A 20,974-nucleotide genomic window follows, 5' to 3' on the forward strand; every position below is an offset into this window, starting at 1 on the left:
TAGGAGATCTTCAGAGATTCTTCTGTTTGTTCCTGGGATCTGTGGAAAAACAAATCTTTCTTGAACTTTACTTGTGTACAACCACTCTTGGATATCTACCTAACATGGTGTATGAAAATCAGCTTTTCATAGATCTCTGGTCAAATATGTCTATTTCAAACATGTATAATGGGAAGGAGATACCGAAGTACCGTATGCAAATGTAAACCTAGACATTCAAAGTTTTAAACAAGAGATGTTAATTATCCTTCAAAATGTTACATTCCTTGCAGTGGGGACTACCTAGAATATATTCACATTCATTTAAAATAATTTTTGTTAGATAATGGCTCATAGTATGATCATTTCAGTCATGTTTAAAATAATCAATAAACTTATTGACCTCTTTGATAAATCAATACTTAGCTATTGTAGGCAGTTAAATTCATATATATTTGATTCTATTGAGAAAGGACATTTATAATGAATCTAACATGACAAGGAAAATTTCTTAATAAGAAATTTAATTAATTGCAAGTAACAAAACTCCTTCACAGCAACTTAGGAAAGAGAGTCCTGGGACAGGAAAACAGGAATATATCTAAGTCTCATAAAAATTAGAAGCCATTGGGATCTAAAGTATTTTTTTCTCTCACTCTCTCTCTCTACACATTACAAAAATTTTTCTACTGTCTCTCTTTCTGTCTACTGGCTTAGCTTATATATGCATTCAGTAGCTTTCCGGTTTACATTTCTCAATTTATGAGAAGATCCCAGAATTATCCTATCTTATCCTCATTTCTAAATTTTCAAGAAAGAGAACTAGCTATTCCAATATGGCCAATTGTCCACCCTAATCAAATCAGCTATGCAGCATCCCTGCCACTGCACAACTCCAAGAGCACTGTTCATAATGAAGTCTCTGTAAATTCAGTCTATATAACTCTATTCCTTAAAAATAGCACCTCTTGGAACATGACAAAAACTGCAATGGAAATGCCCCTTGGGATTGTACAAAGTGAAAGCCCTGCAGCTGTGGCCAAGGGCAAAGAGGCATATAGAAGAAATGTGGAAACAGGGGACCTATTCCAGCCATAGAAATAAGAGAATAGCAAAAGACCCCAAGCTTCGTATACTGCAATGGAAAACAAACAAATAATAACACCAACAAACCAAAAACAAAGAACCCAAAGATTCTTTTCTAACTTTACAAAGCATGGATAGATAAGTAGGTCAGAACAATTTTAAAAGACAATCTAGCTCATATCCTGATAACTGATTTGGACATTTTGCATTTGTAAGAAAGAGGTAATAAATCATTGCCCATTAGAGGTAGAAGGAGACTTAAAAATATTCCAGTCTATTTCCCTCATTTGACAAAAGAGATAAGTAAGGCGCAGTTAGATAGAGGACATGCCCATGTTCACACAGCTCATTAGCTGCAAAGCTAGAATTAAAAGCTGGTTCTCCTGAATTCTGGAGAATATAAGTGTATTGCTGCTTTTGAAACATTGGCCCAGAAGTCTGGTATCACATTTACTTGCCTGGTTTGCTTTCTGGAGATGATCCAGACATGGTTATAAACAAGAATTGCTATTTAATTGGGCTGTTCTGATTTAAGCCTATTGCCTTTAAAAATAGTCTGCCTTTCTGAGTTTCCTGGCAATCTCTTGCTAGAAACACCCTTTCTTTACAGCCCCCACGTTTGATATCATCATGCGTACTGTGTTGAATAGTTTTCCCCCCGAATTTAATTCTATCCAGAATCTGTGAATATGATCTTGCTTGGAAGTAGGTTCTTTGCAGATGTAACCAAGTTAAGATGAGGTTATGCCGGATGAGAGTGGGCTCTAAATCCAATATAGCTGATGTCCTTAAAAGGAGAGGGAGATTTAGACAAACGCACAGACATCTGGGGAGAATATCACATGACAAGGGAAACAGAGATTGGAGTAGTATGTCTACAAGCCAAGGAACAAATGGCAAGGAGTGCTGGCAACCACCAGAGAGTAGGATAGAGGCAGAAAACAGAATTTTTCTTAGAGCCTCTAGAAGCAACCAACCCTGCTGACACCTTGATTTCAGATTTCTGAATTTTATTTTAGTCCTGAAAGAATAAACGTATTCTGTTTTAAGCTACATTGTTTGAGATAATTTGTTATAGCAGCTATAGGAAACTGAGAAACATTTTATGTGTAACTTCCCTATAGACTGATATTTGAAATTTGTGCAAAATAAGCAATAGAATCATTTTACACTAAATGTAGATGTGTACAAGGCAGTCCTCTGGATTTTCTTAAGCAGTAGTCCTAAACAAGACATGAGCAGATCTTTTTTTACTCTTTTTCAGCACTTTGTTTAGAACAAAAGGAAAGAATGTGAAAAACTTTGAAATGAACCAAAAACATTACTGTGTGCCTTCAATAGAAAACTGAGCATTATCTAGGTCACTTTTCTGAGTTACCACTTTCTTTTATTTTACAATTGTGTAAGTTGTAGAATATTGATAATAATGCAAATGATTCTTTTTCATAGAAATGCAAATAAATTCTGTGCAAGGAGTGCAATTGTCTAGTTTTCTATCTTCTGTTTGTAAATTCATTCAGCATTTCCTGATGACCAATATATTTGTGATTCTTTGACCCCTCCTTTGAACTAGTTGTAACATCTTATTGGTGTCCCTGTTAATTAATGAGTTCAGTAAAATCTTTGATTTATACTCATTTTGTATTTGCATAAAAGTCATGACTTTACTCTTTGTAAAGATATAGGCTTTAATGAGAATCTAGAATGAATTCTCCATTTGATTCTTAATTTTAGTAACCTTTCTCAGAACTTTTTAAAGGAAAGAATCACAAGGGCAAACTTTTTACCTTATGTTGAAGGCTTTTCTATTTCTAAAAGCATTTTTAAAAGATTCCTAGCTCCTGACTACTTTAACAATTATTATGTATTATGGATGACAAAAAGAACGGAAAAAAATTGTAAGGGAAGTAGTCTGGAATATTAGTCAAAACAGTGCCATTGATCTCTTGAGCAGTGCCAATCTAGAGAACAAAGTTCAAAGTTATTCTTTGCTTCCCATCACTACCTTGGCTAAAAACCAGCTTCTAAGACCTAACATAACTCCAAGATAAGTTGACAATGGGAACTTAAATCTAATTTTCAAAGCTTCTCCAGTGATGTGAAACAGCTTTGAAAGGATAATTGATACTGCCCTTTAAATTCTTAAAAGGTGAGATGAGGATCACACTAGCATGAAAAGTGATGCAGTGATCATGTTGTATTTGTGTGACAATCTCATGTCCAACTGGGACAAGAGAAATAGGAGTATTTAGAGGGCTTAGGGGGAAAAGGCAGCATACCAGATGTGTCCTGGCCAGAATGGAGTCTATTTTGCAGAATGTAAGGAGATGTAATGACCCATAAAAACTCCTGGTTACTGCTGTAACACAAGAGGGGACTGGGAAGGAGACAGTACATTTCCTTGCAGCCTGGTCCTACCCCAGAGTTTTGTGTCTTTTTATAGGTTCTTCACATGCTGAGCTACAGCATCAAGAGTCTGGCTTGGAAATTGACTCAATTATTAGGCTCTGGATATGTTTGGTGCTTAAGTTTCTTTTTATTCTCCTTATGTAATTTGTCTTCTTTCGATACAACAGATCCAGGGCATAAGCATAATGACTTGGAATGGCTAATATCCCAACCTTATATAGTTATTTCTCTAACATGCTTGAGTTTATTTTCACTTCTTATGCCTTTCAGTCCCTGCTGACTTTGTTACTCAGTTCAAAGTGCACTGTTTCTTCACTGACGTGAGAGTCTAGGATATTTGCAGTTCCTCTGGAGACTCCTGCCTGCTCACATATCCTCAGCTAGCACCATCTTTGTCTTTGACAGCTCCTCAGGTGGCTGAAATTTTCACAGCTTGTTAGGTGGTTCTGGCTTTCACAGTCTGTGGCCCTGAATGACTGCTAGGGGAACAGCATTCTCACTTTCTCCCAAAGCCAAGCTTCACAGTGGAAATGTGTGAGTTGTGCCAGTAGCCTCCCAGAAATCCTGCGGTCATGGCAGATGCAAGCTAACTCAGCATGGTGATGAGATTTCTTCCAGATTGGGAATTGATGTCCCAAACAGAAAGTGAATTGTACTGCCTTCATTCTCAAGTAAGTTGTTGTGACGAGTGAAAATCAGAGCAATACCACATAAAATGGCTGGCAAAATAAACAGCAAGGAGCATTATATGTACAATATTGGTCCCTGTATGTCTTCTTTTCTTTTAATAGCTGTTAATATGACCAAGATGGCAAAATGTATTTAATAGAGGCTTCCTTTGATATGGCACTATTTTCAGGAGCCAGGGAAAAGCAGCATTTTATCAGGAAGAAGGTAATAAACAGGAATTGAAATGTTTTCATTTGGATCCTAAGTGGTGCCTAAGGTAAAATTGCACAATGTTAAAGCAACAATAATTGGTTCTTCCTGGCTTTTCCCATTGAAGGAAATTGAAATTCAATTGACTTTCAATGGAATAGCCATGGAGTTCCAATTGTCATTGCTCCGACTTTGTGCTTGTCTCTCCCAAGAATGGTATGGGAGCCAAAAAAAGAAAAAGTCTTGAAACAGCTGGGAAAAATAGTGCAATTATTTTAGGACAGATTGGAGGGGACTGGGATATTCCAAATATGTAAACACATTGCAGTGTACTTCAGAGCCCATAATTGACACATTGCTAATGGCAATATCAATTTGGAAATGGTTGGAAGTGTAGTGCAATTTTTGCCATGTAGTTATTGATAGTAAAGTAAAAATTAATAAAAAGAAATTATGAAAACAGTCTAGGTTTGGATGCAAAATGAGAGATCTAAATTGAGTATATATGTTTTATGGATTTAGATAATTTTAAGTAGTGTTTCTAGGGTTCAAGGTACCACCATAAAATTATTGCAATAATTAAGACTTATTTTTAGATACCCTGTCAGATGTTTTGCAGTTTATCTTATTTATTCCTTACAAAAACTTAGTGAGGCTAGTACTGGTCGATTTATAGTTGAAGAATTTCAGGCTTAGAAAAATTAAGCACTTTTCTCAAGATAATGTAGCCAGAAAATGTTTGAGCTAGGGTTTAGTCCAAGGAAGATTGACTCTTTAACGTCTATTAGACTCTGGCCCTAAGAAAGGTTATTCACTAGAGGAAAAAAAAAAAAAAAAAAAAAAAAACAACAACCCCATTGGGACTACAGATATACTATAAATAGGAGCAGAAATAAGGGACTAGAGTTGTTAAAGCAATGGTTGAACAAACTAGTTGGAGAAATAACTGAAAAGGAGCCATTAATTGTTTGATAAAAATTCTACTTAAATGCCTATTTTGTTTAATGTACTAGATCTAACATGAGCTAAAGAGACATATTTTAAAACAGTTTATTGTGAGACATTTTAAGCAAATGCAAAAGTAAGTAGACTAGTATTATGAATCTCTATATATCATTCTCTTACCTTAAACAATTATCAACTTGCTGCAAATCATGTTTCATGTTATCCTCAATTGCTTCCCCACCACCAACATCATTAGGAAGCAAATCCAGAGGTCCTATTATTTTATTCATAAATATGTCAATATGTCACATTCTAATAAAGACTTTTTATTTTAGAAATAACCACAGTATATTTGAAATAAATTATAACTCTTTAAATATTAGTCACTATTCAATTTCCTAAAATAGCTAAGAATTTTTAAAAATATGCTTTATTTAGGTATAGTTTACATTAAATAAAAACAATCTATTTTATGTGTAGATTTCAATGATGTTTAACATATATATACATCTGTGTAACTACTACCAAAGTCAAGATATAGAATATTTTCCTCATCTCCAACATTTCCTTCTTACTTTCTTCATTTCTGCTCTTCTCAACATCAGCTCCAAGAAACCACTAATCTTCTTTCTATCATTATGAATTATTATTTTCCATTTGATTTCTGGTTTTGGTCTTTAATATTTCCTTTCTTTTATTTTGATTTAATTTTCTTTTTGTAGCTTCTTAATTAAAACTTTGATAATAAACTTGAATCTTTTCTCCTAATACAAGTATTTAAATCTATAAATTTCCCTCTAAACACTACTTTAGTTGCATTCCATACATTTGATACATTGCCATTGTATCTTCATTTTAGTCAAAATATTTTCTAATTTCCCTTTGATTTCTTTTAACTCATAGGTTATTTAGAAGTTTGTTGTTTAAAAATATTTGGTGATTTTTGCAGAAATCTTAATGTAACTGATTTCTAATTTAATTCTATTTTGCTCAGAAAATATACTTCCTGTGATTTCAGTCATTTTAGCTTAGTTGTGACTCATTTCGTTGTTCTGCAGAGTCTGTCTTGGTGAGTGTTCCATGAGTGCTTGAAAAGAAAGCTTATTCTGTTGCTGCTGAGTAGTGTGCTCTAAGTAATGCCAATTAAGCCAAGTTGATTGTAGTGTTATTCAATCTTTTCTATCATTACAGATTCTTTCTACTTATTCTATCAATTAATGACAGAATAAAAGAAAATATCCAACTGTGTTTGTATATCTGTCAATCATTGCTTCATATATCATGAAGATCTTTTATTGTGTGTATATCCACTTAAAATCACAATGCCCTTGAAGGATTAATATGTTTATCTTTTATTCTTTTTTTGACATTCGTGTTGCCTCATAGTTATATAGCTATTCCAGCTTTTTATATTTGTTGTTTGCATGATATATCTTTTCGCATTCTTTAATTTTTAGCAAACTGCATACATATTGTAGTGGTTGTCTTGTAGAAAACTTACAATTTGGTCATGTTCATATCCAGCTTGACAATTTCTGATTTGTAATTGAAGTGTTTAAAACATTTACATTTAATATAACTGTTAAAATGGTTGAATTTAAATCTGCCATCATCTTACCTGTATTCTATTTTTCCCATCTAGTCTTTGTGTCTATTTTCTTTTTCTGTCTTCTTGTACATAAATTATTTTTATAATTCTATGTTTCTCTTTGTTTTATACTTTTAATTATTCTAGGATTTAAAATATTCACCTTTAATTTATTACAGCTTACCTTCAAATAATGCTGTATCACTTTACATTAAAAACCCTTACACCTTTACATTTGTATACTTTAATTTCTCCATTCCTCTTTTGTGCTTTTGTTGCCATGTATTTTACTACTACATATGTTATAATGCACAAACTGATACATTGTTAATCTTTTTCTTTAATCAGTTAATTATATTTAACAAAAGTTTAATTTAAAAAGTAGTTATGGTCGTATGTGTATATATGTATGTATGTATGTGTTTGTATGTATATATGTTTCCTGTGTGAAAGTTACAACCTTTCTCTGAGGAATACTAGATTGTTTCAGTGAGAAATTAAGATTCTGCAGTCTGAGTGGTAGGGTGCTCATTGTTACTAAATTGATCATTATGTATAAACACCTAAAAATAATGAGATGTATTTAGTGAGAATTTTCTCCTTGTTCATAAACAATTATCACAAACTTAGCAGCCTAAAATAACACACATTTTATATATTTATTATTTCCATTACTTTCAATTTTTTGCAAGAATATAGTTGTCAATGTTGCACTTTCTTTTCTGTTTAAAAAACTTCCATTAAAATTATTGTAATGTAGGTTTCATGAGATGAATTCTCTTAAGCTTCTGTTTGTCTCTGAAAGTCCTTTTTTGCTTCCATTTTTGAAAGATATAGTCTTTGGATAGATAACTCTGTTTTGCTTTTTTTTTTTTTCTTTTGGCACAGAAAAGTGCCATTCCATTTGCTTTTAGCTTGCATAATTTCAGAAAAGAAGTCTTAATTTATCTTACTTTTCGTTGCTCTATGGGCAATATGTCTTATTTTTCTAGGTACTTTTACGAGTTTCTCTTTTTCATTGGTTTTCAGCAATTTGTTAGTAATACATGTCTTGAGGCATCTTAACTACATGTATTTTTGATTTTTAAAGCAAAATAGATCATAAGTTCACACTACTACTTCTTATTCAAATTCAGGCATACAAGATTTTTGCTTTATCTCACTTGTCTTATACTGGTACCTTCTTTCTCCTATGTCCAAAATTCCAGTTCTCAACAACATACATTTTAGCTGTCCTCATATCAAAATACAGATGTCTGAGAACAATACCAGCCATATCATGTTTGAAAATAGCTTAAATTTTGTTTCTGCATTGTTTAATTCTAGAATATGCCACTAGTTATATTTGTCAAATCACTATTTTTTTAAAGTTCCTTGGAATAATTCCTACAAGTGTGTATACAAATAAGCTTTTTTATTGGTTTCATTTTATTTTAACTCTTAAGGTCTACTTTAAATTTCTCATTTTATTTTATAAATACATTAAATTTCCATGACTCAAGTGTCAAGTCTATAAAATATAGCACATTGAATGAAGAAGATTCTACTCCCTGCCCATCCACTATTAGCAGTTACTCTCATTTAACTCCAGCCCCTTGGCCCTAGTCAACAAAGAGTAAACTTTCTGTCTCTACAGATTTGTTTATTCTGGATATTTTATACAATTAGAACCATAAAATATGTGGCTTTTCATATCTGGCTTTTTTTCCTTTGTCATAGTGTTCTAAAGGTACATCCATGTTGTAGCATAGTTCAGTACTTCATTTTTATGGCTGAATAATATTCAATGTATGGCTATTACACATTACACTTTTTCATTTATCAGTTGATGGACATTTGGGATATTTCTGGTATTTTATAAATAATGCTATAAACATTTGTATATACATTTTTACACAGATATCTTTTCATTTTTCTTGGATAAATGCATAGGAGTGGAATTTCTGGGTCACGTGGTAACTCTAAGTTTAAACTTTTGAGGACCTTTGAGACTGTTTTGCAAAGTGGTTGCATCGTTTTACATTCCCACCAGCAGTATATAAGTATTTTAATTTCTCCAATTTTTTCCAACACCTGTTATTATCTGCATTTTTTGTTACATTCATCTTAGCAGTTATAAAGCGGCATCTCATGTTTTTAATTTGCATTTCTTTGATGGCTAATGCTGTTGAGTATGTTTTCATGTGCTTATTATCTATATATAGCTTCTTTAGAGAAATGTCTATTCAGGTTATGAATATGTCCTCTCCCCTCATAGATAAATGGCAGCAGCTTGTGATAAACAGTTGTTTTTTTCACTTGTTTTTGGTCATGATGATTCTTCCATAATTACATATAGAGAAATTCTTTATTTAATCAATGTACTACTGTACTGTGGAGGCATGCCATACTTTAGTTCATAGTATAAATGTGCCATACTTTATTTAGTTGATTCCCTGTTGGTTGAACATTTGGAGTGTTTACAATTTGTGTGCCATTTCAAATAATAAAGATGCATAGAATAAGCTTCTGTATCCCATTGTACAATTGTGTAATATATCTCTGCAATTGATTCCTAAAATCAGTATTTATAGATCAATTTATAAGTAAATATATACTTTTTTTAGATATTTCCAAATCTCTTTTCCTAAGGATTGAACGTTTTAAATTCTCATTGGCAAGGTATGAGTATTCTTGTGTTTCATTCAAAATTATGTTGTCGAAGATTCGATGTTTCCAATCTGACCGGAGAGAAATAGCAGGTCTGTGCACTATTAATTAGCATTTTCTTATGGTTAAGAGTCATGTGCAATTAATTTTCTATAAACGTTCTGTTCACATTTCTATCCTGCTTTTTTTTTTTTCGGTCTGAATCACAGATTGTTTTTCTATTTTTTCTTCTTCTTCTCTTTTTTTTTTTTTAACAAAATGGTAAAATACATGACACATAATGGAATTTTTTCTCTCTGCGCGCACGCGCGTGTGTGAGTGTGTGTGTGTGTGTGTCAGCCCTGCCATTTAGGGTTCTTTCATGACCACTCACCATCACTGTCTAAGGGAACAGCTTCATGAGAAAATTACAGTTTTTTTTTTTCACATTATAAACATTGGTATCTGTACCTATAAAAAAATTTGTCTCTTAGGTCCCTGGGTATAATTATGGACTTTCATTGGTGAACATCAGTATGCCTCTGATGTTACAGTAAACCCCTTTAAATTTATATAATTTGGCCGGGCGCGGTGGCTCAAGCCTGTAATCCCAGCACTTTGGGAGGCCGAGACGGGCGGATCACAAGGTCAGGAGATCGAGACCATCCTGGCTAACATGGTGAAACCCCGTCTCTACTAAAAATACAAAAAACTAGCCGGGCGAGGTGGCGGGCGCCTGTAGTCCCAGCTACTTGGGAGGCTGAGGCAGGAGAATGGCGTAAACCCGGGAGGCGGAGCTTGCAGTGAGCTGAGATCCGGCCACTGCACTCCAGCCTGGGCGACAGAGCAAGACTCTGTCTCAAAAAAAAAAAAAAAAAAAAAAAAAAAAAATTTATATAATTTGTATTTCCTTTATCTAGGTGTATCATTATGGGTCTTTTGTGGATGACCCAATTCTTTAATAGGCCAAATAGTTTCACCTGGGAAGTCTGGGTTTTTTTTTCATCTAATTAACTAAGCTACTCCAAACACAACCTAGAGTTTTGTCACTATCAATATCACAAAACTATGGTTTGCTTATTATTTCTCTTACTTGAATTGATCTATATAAACTATGCAGAATGGCAGAAACTGTCTATAAGTTTTGCTAATGGCCAAAGTAAGTTCTGAATGAAATTTAATGAGATGATGAAAATGATCTTTACTAACAATCCTTTGTTAATAATCATTAAGAGATTGTTTCAGTTTGAGCTTGCTGCTGTAGCATACTTTCTTTTAGAGAGCATTGTTCGTTTTTTTTGTTTTTTGTTTTTTGTTTTCATGAGATCAATTAAATGGATGTTCCTATGTGTGAATATTGGGATCTTTTTCCTTAAAGGGCTAATCTCAGGAGGGGTTTATATTACTAAGAGCAGTCAATTAAAAACCTAAAATCTCAGTGGTTTAGTACAATGTTTATTTCTTGCTTCTGTAAGGTCTATCTAGTATGTGTTCATTTCTCTTCACTATTTTGTAATATACAGCTGAAACACATATCCTCAAAGTCAGTTTGATAGGAGAAAATAAAGATAAAAAAGACATACTGGTTTTTAAATCCTGTGACCTAAAAGTGAAGCATCACTTCAGCTCATAGCCAACTGGCTAAAAGTAGTTACACAGGCTCAATCTAACTGCAAGGGAGACTGTGACATAATGGAGTGCATTGATCTTTGGTGTGCTGACTATAGTTTGAATGTCTGTCCCTTTCAAAAACATATTGAAATTTAATCCCCAATGTGGCAGTATTGAGAAATGGGGCATTTAAGGGGTGACTGGACCATGAGGGCTCTTCCCTTATGAACAAATTAATTTATTCATGGATTAATGGGTAAATGTATTAATGGGTTATTATGGGAGTGGAATTGGTGACCTTATAAGGAGAGGAAGAGAGATCTGAGCTAGTACACTTAGCCCTGTCACCATGTGATGTCCTGTGCTGCCTCAGGACTCTGCAGAAAGTTTCCACCAGCAAGAAGGCCCTCACCAGATGTAACCCCTTGACTTTGGACCTTGGACTTTTAAGCCTCCATAAGCGTAGAAAATAAATTCTTTATCTATAAATTACCCAGACTTAGGTATTCAGTTATAAGGGGGGAAAAAAGTCATACGGTTTTCATAGGGATGTATCAGAAGGAAAAGCTTTTCGTTGGACTCTGAGAATTGTGCCATAGCACCTTGAGTAGAAATGGGTTAGGAAGACCTGGAGAAGAGAAATATGGAAGTGACCAGAGAAAAGAAAGAGCCACACCAAAATGGCAGCAAGCTAATTCGTATGAAGTCACATAACAAAAAAGAAATTCCCTATAATGGGGATTGAGTGATACATTTCTAGGAGCGTTTATGTCTGGCATTAGTTTTGAAGTTGTGTTTTGCTTTATGCTATAATTATTTTTTTTTATTGTGGTAAGAACAACTAACACGAAATCTACCCTCTTAATTTTTTGTGTGCAATATAATATTGTTAACTATAGGCACAATGTTATACAGCAGATCTCTAGAACTTAATCATATTGCATAAGCAAACTTTATATCTATTGAATAGCAACCCTCTCCACTCACTCCCTGGCAGCCACTCTCTGCTTCTATGTGTCTATTTTATGTACCTCACATACATGGTATCATGCATTGCACTCCCATGTACATTGTAATTACTTTTCATTATCCACAAATAGTAAGTGAAGATACTACAGAGAATGGTAGATGATTATTTAGGGGGAATATGCAGAATGAGATTCTTTCAAGTAGAGCATTAAATGTGGTAGATAGAGAAAATCCTCAGATATAGAGAAAAGCAAGGAAAAATAATTAAAATCAAGCTGTCACTAGAAGTTAGGGTGAGAGATTCCAGGAGCTCATAAACAAGCCCCTCCTCTACTCCTGAATTCTGGCAGAAAAGTCTTGAGTAGAGCACTGCAACTCCCACCCCACAGCAAACATGATGCGGTTCTAACCGTTTAAAGAGTGGCCCTGTAAAATTGTAGGATTCAGGATTTTCTTGGTTGAACAAATAATATTCCATTTATTGACTTGTTAGTATTTAGTAGAAATTACGCTATAAAATTTATAAATTTTATCTAACACAATAGGTATTAGCTTACTTATTTTACAGATTAGATAACTGTGGCTCTCAGAATTTAAATCACTTGCCGTGTGTGTGTGTGTGTGTGTGTGTGTGTGTGTGTGTGTGTGTGTGTCTGTGTTTGTTTCTGTGTGTGTGTATGCCTGTACTGGAAATAAATGACTTAGATTCCATTCTTCTCCTATCTTAAACTATATACTGATTTGCTAAGCTTTGCCATCAATTACATCAGAATTTACTGGAACTTACCGGAACGTGATATTTGTACATAACAGATAATCAATGGCATGTACTTGTTTTGTCTAAGAAATGCAAAGGAATACTGCCCAAGGTGTTGATGAGATAATTTCTAGATTTTTTTTTTTTTTTAGAAACTGCGTGGAGGTTTGAGATAGCATTTTCTTGGCTAAATAAGTTTTAACTACAGCTACACACATCTCAGATTCATGGTACATCTAATTAGGCCAAGATAACATCTACTTGTTGAGGAGAGGAATTAAATGTTTTATTGGAATAAAACATATTTAACGGCTTAAGCTAGAATAATGTAGTAGAATGCTAGTGCCCAGGCTTTAGGAGCCATATCCTCCTAATTATTTGCCTATGGAATTCATGCTTGAAAAAAAGCTAATCTATGGAGAAATCCTTTTACAAATTGCTTGATTCTTACCAGCTACCAGTGGAATAAGCAATCTGTTCCTACATTAATAGGCTGCTACCTAGAGGAAACACTTAGGCAAAATTGCAAGCTGTCTTAAAATTCTAGAAAGCAAAAATGTCAAAGATGCCCAGTTTTACCAAGCTGGTCACTGAATCCTAAACTGCTTATTAAGACTGGCATGTTTGGAACATATGTGGAACACAACCACCAATTTATCCCATATAGGACAAGTAGCCAAAACCAAAACCTAAACTGAATATCTGGTCCTTTGGTTGGAAAACAGATATTTCTATGTTGTCTTATTTAATGGACTCTATTATGCTTGAATGAGCAAGTAAGTATTTTGTTTGTTTATTTTTGCTCACTGCCCTACATTGAATGCTAGCCTCTGCTTAAAGTAAGAATGCTTCCAAAAAGATATATAAGTTTACATATCAAGACATGTTTGCTTAAATCATGGTCAGCTCCACTCTGTTTTATAGCTCATCACCTGGTGCTTACCAAAACTTGCCCTTCCAAACTACATTTCATTTTTCAGTAGCTATATATTCATTAAAAAAAGTTCTGGAATAATTCAGTCCCCAAAACATAAGTGGTCATCTTACACTTCCAGTAATGCATGCTCTCTAACACATAAGAAAAGATGCTGTTTTGATTACTTTATAGAAACTACACAATGCTCTCTTAAGTTATGCAATCTAGTGGTGAAACTATCTTTTTTCTTCCATGAGAAGGAATAAAAGTTATATGTAAGCAATATTAAGTGCATGGCTAGATGTTAGTAAAAAAATGTCAATCAAAAAAAAGGTAGGGCTGAGCAATCAATTTTTATCTGGTTCAGAGCATGTTACAAATACCAAGAGATTTCAAAGTTTTGAAAATGAATCACAGCAGCATTCACGACTGAGCAGCAACAGGGAGTGATATAAAATAAGTTCCCAGCTTGGGGTTTTCTGTAGATTTCTCCCTTTGCTATGCAATCAATCATGTGCAGTACTGCATTCTCTCCATTTCTGCATTCATCATTGTGTTGGCAATTTCACTGGGGAAATGGGGCAGAGTAGAGGAGAAAAGGAATCTAGTTGGACTCTTTAGTGACATAGATGTCAGGTCTTTTCTTTTGAATTTGAGGTTGGGAGTTCCATTTGATTTAGAGATGCATTTACAGACACAGAAAATTGTGGAAAACTCACAATTTGTTGGTGAATATCACAGTATAAACACTTAATATGGGGATTCTGTTATGGTAAAGCAAAATTTGAGCCAAAATGCATTGTTTAAGAACCTTTGTAGGTAGGAGCTAGAACGATTCTATCAAAATGTAGAAATGGTAGACCCAGTTTATTTAGCATGTACCCTGTGTAATGCTCTGTGCTCAGTGTTTGGAGAGAGAGAAAATCTTGTCTTATTTCAGGAGTGGAAAAGCTTGTGATTCAACTGAGTATATAGCAAGGGCTAGATAAAGAATTTAGAAGAAAAAAAAAAGATGTTGATCATTGAAAGAAGCATTTGAAATAGGGAATATTTTACGGGAAGTCTAAGAATGGCGGTTAGAAAAAAGTACAGGGCAAAGACATAGAGGCAGGAGTGGGCAATCCTCCTGCATGGAACAGGGCCTGGGTCAAACTTATCTGGAATGGGGGCCAGTCAGAGTCATGTTTTGTCAGTATCTTATAGATCACAGGAACCAGAGGAACACAATTAATTGCATGCAATATAGAAGTTTTTTATCTTTTGAAAAAGTGTAAGAAAAACTGGTTAAAGTTTTTTTTTTTTTTCAAAATAATCTTTTTTAAAAAATATTGGTTTTCCACCTAAGAGGTAGTCAGTGTTCTGGTAGTTCCTCATGTTCACCATATGATGTAAGGCTAGAGAGAGCCTGGATTTTAGGTCTACTATTCACCCCTACATAAAATGTTTGCTTGTGTTTATTTGCATGTGAGAAATTAAGCTTTCCAGCAATGTAATGTTCACAGAATGATAGTGTTATACATTTAATGCTTGTGCCTCTCCCTCCCAAATTTATATGTTGAAGACTTAACCCCCAGTGTGGTGGTATTTGGCAATTATGATTAGATTAGCTCATGAGGATGGGGCCCTCATGGTGGAATTAATGGCCTTATAAGAAAAGGAAGAGAGAGATTCTCTCTTCTCAAGGTACTGAAGGAAAAAAAAATTATTCCAAAATGTATTTCTTTGATATATTTTGAGATGGGTGCCAAAGGGCTGGCAGACTAAAGTAGCCCTGCACAGTTGTCTTTGTGGAGGAAATCTGTATCTGTAAATCTGTAGAAAATATGTATTACTGTGGCTTGCCCTTAACTTTGTCAGGATGTAGAAAAGGTTAACTGAGAATCTGACACCTTCAAGGGTCTGAAAGAAACATTTACCATAGATTCTCTCTGAGGGCTGCTCCCATAAGGTTTCATCTATGTAATGAGATCATTTTGCTAGCCAAGCCTCTCTTCTGTCCTTTCCATAACCTGTGTTGCCAGTAACTCCTGATTTACCACTATATCCTCTTTTTGCCCATGCTCTGAGCCTGCACTGTTTCTGTAACCTCAAGATGGTGTGTAAGTTTCTGTACCCCATTGTGGAAGTTGGATCTTCATTCTGAAGTCTCCCGTGTATACACGTTAAGTAAATTTGGATGCCTTTTCTCCTACTAATTAATCTGCTTTTGTGAGTTGGTTTTTTGAGAACTTTCAGAGGGTCAAGGTGGAGGTTCCTCTTTGACCCCTATAGCGTGTGCGCACACGCGTACGCAGCACACACACACACACACACCACACACACACTGAGGAAAGGTCACATGAAAACATAGTGAGGAATCAGCCATCTGCAACCCAAGGAGAGAGATCTTTCACCAGGAACTGAATAGCCAGCTCCTTGGTTTTGAACTTCCCAGCCTCCAGATCTGTAAGAATAAATTTCTGTTGTTTAGACCACCTAGTATCTGGTATTTTGTTATGGTAGCCCAAACAGGTTGTATAGACAGACAATTTTTTTGAAAGTTGTTTGGTATAGGAAATTATTTTTCTTTGAAAAGGGTATTTGGGGAATCAGTGGTTCAGGATGTCTCTAAAATCTAATTGGGGTTGAAATTTGAAACTTCCATTGAAAGGCCAATAGAATCTTAGTTTACTGACTTTGATTGAAGTAGTGACTGTAGACTTTGCTATGAAATCTATTCCTAGATTTTAAACCTGGGCTCTGTTGGAAGTATCCGGATGTGGTGGTTCTTGCTGTAACTCAAAGAGCCCACTTATATTTTGCTTTCTGAGAACAAAAAAATGTACACTCCTTCAAACAACTTATAACCATGAAGTTCCAGAAAGATTTTCTGCCATTTTCTTGTTTTTAGGAATAAGGCATCTTAAACAGAAAAATTGAACTTCCTTAAGTATACTCAAAATATGTTATGCCTGCGTTTCTGAATTCCTGGGTTTCTCACATAGGTACATCATAATTAGAGGCTTAGTTACTTTAACCAAACCTTCTAGACCAAACTGGTATTAAGGAACTTTCATTTATTTTTTATTCATCAAGAACAGAAAGTACATTATTGGCTGGAGAAGCAGTCAATTTTGTTTTATGTAGATGCTGCCTGCCAGATACGATTTTATTCCTTAGTTATTACTCAATTGTGCTAATGAACACTGTATTATAAAAATATTCTTTACATTAAAGAACATCTATTTAGCTTCTCTGTGACTAAAAGACCCATTATATATTTAAAAAATAAACTAACAATATTAAATACATGCTTTCATAATCTCAAAAAATAGGAAGAAGGCTATATTAACTTCTGTGTTACATTTGAATGTATCTGAAGTGACATTAGAATTTCATTGATATGATCTATGATGCAGAACTGTATCTTAGAGAAAGGGGAGAAAAATTCCGTGTGGTAATCATAGGTTATTCCTCTTGGTTAAATAGCATGGGTGCTTATTCTTAATTTCAGAGAGGCTCAGGAGTAATCAAAGAGATAAAGAATATTGGACATTAAAATATTCTACAAAATAGATATTTAACAAGAAATAAAAGATATATGAGTAATCTGTAAAGTGTTATTCAGTGTTTTGATTTCTTTAAGATCTAACTATTAAGAAAGATGCCTATGATCTTTTGCACTTACATGTAAAAGTTAGAAGTAAAATACGTTTTTAGGGCATCAACTTCTACTACTATTTGAGTTATATTCTGGTTGACTGAAGTTTTTGTTTCCAGTATCATTAGTTTAAGGAAAATCTACACATGTAGATTGAAATGAAGAATTAGGCAGTTTTACAGGCAATTTAGGCCAAATTGTTACATTTTGGAGGGATTACATAGATAATTGTTTATATTCTCACTGTCATTCTGGAGCAGAAGTTCCCAAATAATGTCTCTAGGATATCCTTTCCATAAGAAATATACAATATCATGGGAGTTAAAAAAAAATCCATGGCTAAATATTTCAGAACACAGATTATATACTTAAAGAGCTTTTTTTCTGTAAGATTTTCAATATACTTTATTTAATTTATGCAAGTAGTTTGGGACTCCCTGAGATGGAGACATTATATATTAGAAATAATAGTCAGTTTTGATAGCATTAGGAAGGTATTACAGCCAGGAGGCCCAAGAGCTTCCTAACTTGGCTTGTACTAATCACATTTTCTCTTCATGTGGTCTCCAGAGGAAGCGGTATACAGAAGAAGCAATAACAGTAATAAATAGGAACTCAGAGTACCATTTTAATATTAATAATGTGAATGCCTGATACTCCTCCAATGAAGTCTCTTAAGTATGCTGGTAAGATGTGCAGAAATAAATGATCTGTGTTCACTGACCCAGACTTACCAACGTAATTCCATTGATTCAAAGATCAATATGGCCAGCTGAAATAAGCTGGAAGCCAGTTTACTATATATTCAAATGAAAAGAGGAAGAAGATATTAGACCTACTCTGAGTAAATGCTAGCATAATTCCAAACTCATTCTGTAAATGAAAGGCATAAAAGAACAAAATGGAGAAACGCAAGATAGCTAGATTGCACGTGACACCAAACTGCATGGCAGCCAGTGCTGGAAGAAAGCAACACACAGAAAAAGAAAAGCCAGAGGGCTGGGTCCAAAGAAGAGGCTCAGTTTAGTTAACCTGTGCAGCTGCAACCAAAACAGGTGTTTAAGGGGACAATGCCATAAGCGCATGCTCTAAAGCATCATTTACCCCACCCAATAATACATTGGGCTAAAATAAATGTTCTGAAATCTGTTTAATCAGAATAATAAATCCTTGTCTTTGAGGAAAGGAGAGATAAGAGATTAAGAAAAAGGACCATGCCCCATCCCTACAGATGCATAGTTTGCCAAATGTTTTGACCACAGAGTCTTTTTTTTTTTTTTTTTCAAGAGGACTTAAGGATCAGTTTTTAGTGAAAATACATTGGAAAATGCTGCATTACTCTGTACACGTATTCTTAAAACCATTGCCTAGAATAAATAACTCTAAGTGAGTGATAAAATATCATAAAACCTGTCCTTTCTTACAGCATTTTAACATAATATATTTAAACTGTGCAATTTCTGAGACCTGGAATATGAAGTGAAATCTATCTAGAGATGTTTTAGATCAGGAAAATTTCCCGTCTTTCTAGGAAAGTGTAGCAGAATAACCTTTCCTATATCTGTGATTTTGATGCAGGGTATGTGGAGGATATGTGGAGCTGGATGTATGGAGGAACGCTTCAATTCAGTAAAGCATCTGGCCACAACTGTTACCATGAAAACTATTGAAGTTATCTTGAATAGGAGAGGATTCATGTGTTGGCATGGGTTGGGCTAGATTACTTCCTCTACGAGTCTCTTTTTTTTTTTAATCAGAGGAACATTACTTCTGTTTATAGTCTACCAGTTTTTCTAGCTTCTGCAGTGTATTTAATGTTCTGTTTGGAGTGCCCTAATAGGCTAAAGAAAAATTGTCTTTATAAAGCCATCATCCCTTCCTTTGTTACTTATTTACTGTTTTTACTATTCATAGTAAAGAGTTAACTAGTATTAATTTTCAGACAACTCTTAATTTTCTTAGAGAATTGAAAAAAAGCTACCATACACACAATAGGGTTTTTTTTTTTTTTTTTTTTTTTTTTTTTTTTTTTTTGAGATGGAGTCTCACTCTGTTCCCCAGGCTAGAGTACAGTTGTGTGATCTTGGCTCACTGCAAGCTCTGCCTCCCGAGTTCACGCCATTCTTCTGCCTCAGCCTCCCGAGTACTGGGACTACAGGTGCCCGCCACCATGCCCGGCTAATTTTTTGTATTTTTAGTAGAGACGGGGTTTCACCGTGTTAGCCAGGATGGTCTTGATCTCCTGACCTTGTGATCCGCCCATCTCGGCCTCCCAAAGTGCTGGGACTGCAGGCGTGACCCACAGTGTCTGGCCCACACACTAGTTTTTTATGTATCAAGAGGCAAGTTCACATTGTGAATATTTTGTTTGCATGGTTTTCCATTTCTTTGCAGTTCTGGATAACTTCCATCAGCATATTCCTTGAAATGAGCTTGAAGTATTTGTTCTGTATTTTATGTTGAAATTGGGCTCCTGTCTTTTGCAGACAAATGACTTGTTAACATATTGTTTTTGAAGCACAATTTGCATTTCTGTGAACCAGGGATTAGGCATTGTGTGTAGATTAGGAATAATTTATGTCTAATTAATAATTGATGTTTTTCCCTATTCTGACCGAGATTTTGTTCTGCATAATATGAGAAGAGCAGAGTACTCTCTAGTGATGACAAAAGAAAACATTTTTCAAGAATATTGAAATCAGCTGCAGTGGGGCTTTTAACCACTTCACTGCTAAATAATTGAGCCAGAATTTTTTTTTCCACGATTCTTGTCTTCTCAAATGAGAAAACATGTGCATACAATAGTGTTCTGTGTATCCAAAACTCAAAAACTTTGTGACCTCACATATCTAGAGAGCACTGACAAACTGAAAAGGACACCCAAAAGACCTCTAGGCAATAAAAATAGAGGCCATGAAGTTCATACATTAATGCTCACTAATTTTCGTCTGGGGAAAGTCCCTCAGGTGTTCACTTAAAGCAGAATTAATCTACATATAATTTAAAAAATACCTTTTTAAATATCTAAGGCTTATTGTAATAAATTCTAATAATAAAGAAGTATTTACAGTAAAAAGTAACTCTCTCCACTCCCATTCAATTTCCCAGCAGTGATAAATACTAATTATTTCCAGTTTCCTTAAAACTCAGCAAGCCTGACTATTTTATTTCTCAGATTAAAATAGCTAATTCAGAAAAGCTGAGAAAGGCATGTGGCGGGAGTTAGAAGCCTTAACAGTCTATCTGTATGATGAGAAACAAAAATAAAAAGAAACAAAGAAAGAACACACCAAAAAAACAAAAAACAAAAGACAACAACAAAAAAACCCACAGCCGCAAATACTCCAAAATCATAACAATCCAGGACATTTAGTTTACAAAAAGTTTCAAGCAGTACTTTTAAATGAAGTATTGCAAGAGTGTGTTCAAGTAAGAGAAAAGTAATCTGGCAGCATTTTTCAAAATGTGAGGATTAGAACTAGAGTTACATGAAATACTATATGTTTAGCACAGATCTAGCACCAAAAAAGACTCTCCTTAGTGTTATCTACCCTCAGTTTTTCTTCC

The 20,974-nt window shown here is 34.5% G+C and overlaps 1 long non-coding RNA gene across 1 annotated transcript in view; it reads left to right on the plus strand.

The window, feature by feature from the left end:
• The window catches only part of LOC102124763 (uncharacterized), a 510,662-nt gene that overhangs the window by 369,158 nt on the left and 120,530 nt on the right, over nucleotides 1-20,974 (plus strand). The gene's annotated exons all lie outside the window — the stretch shown is intronic.

Source organism: Macaca fascicularis, chromosome 15 (genome assembly GCF_037993035.2).
Source record: "Macaca fascicularis isolate 582-1 chromosome 15, T2T-MFA8v1.1".
Lineage (NCBI taxonomy): Eukaryota > Metazoa > Chordata > Mammalia > Primates > Cercopithecidae > Macaca > Macaca fascicularis.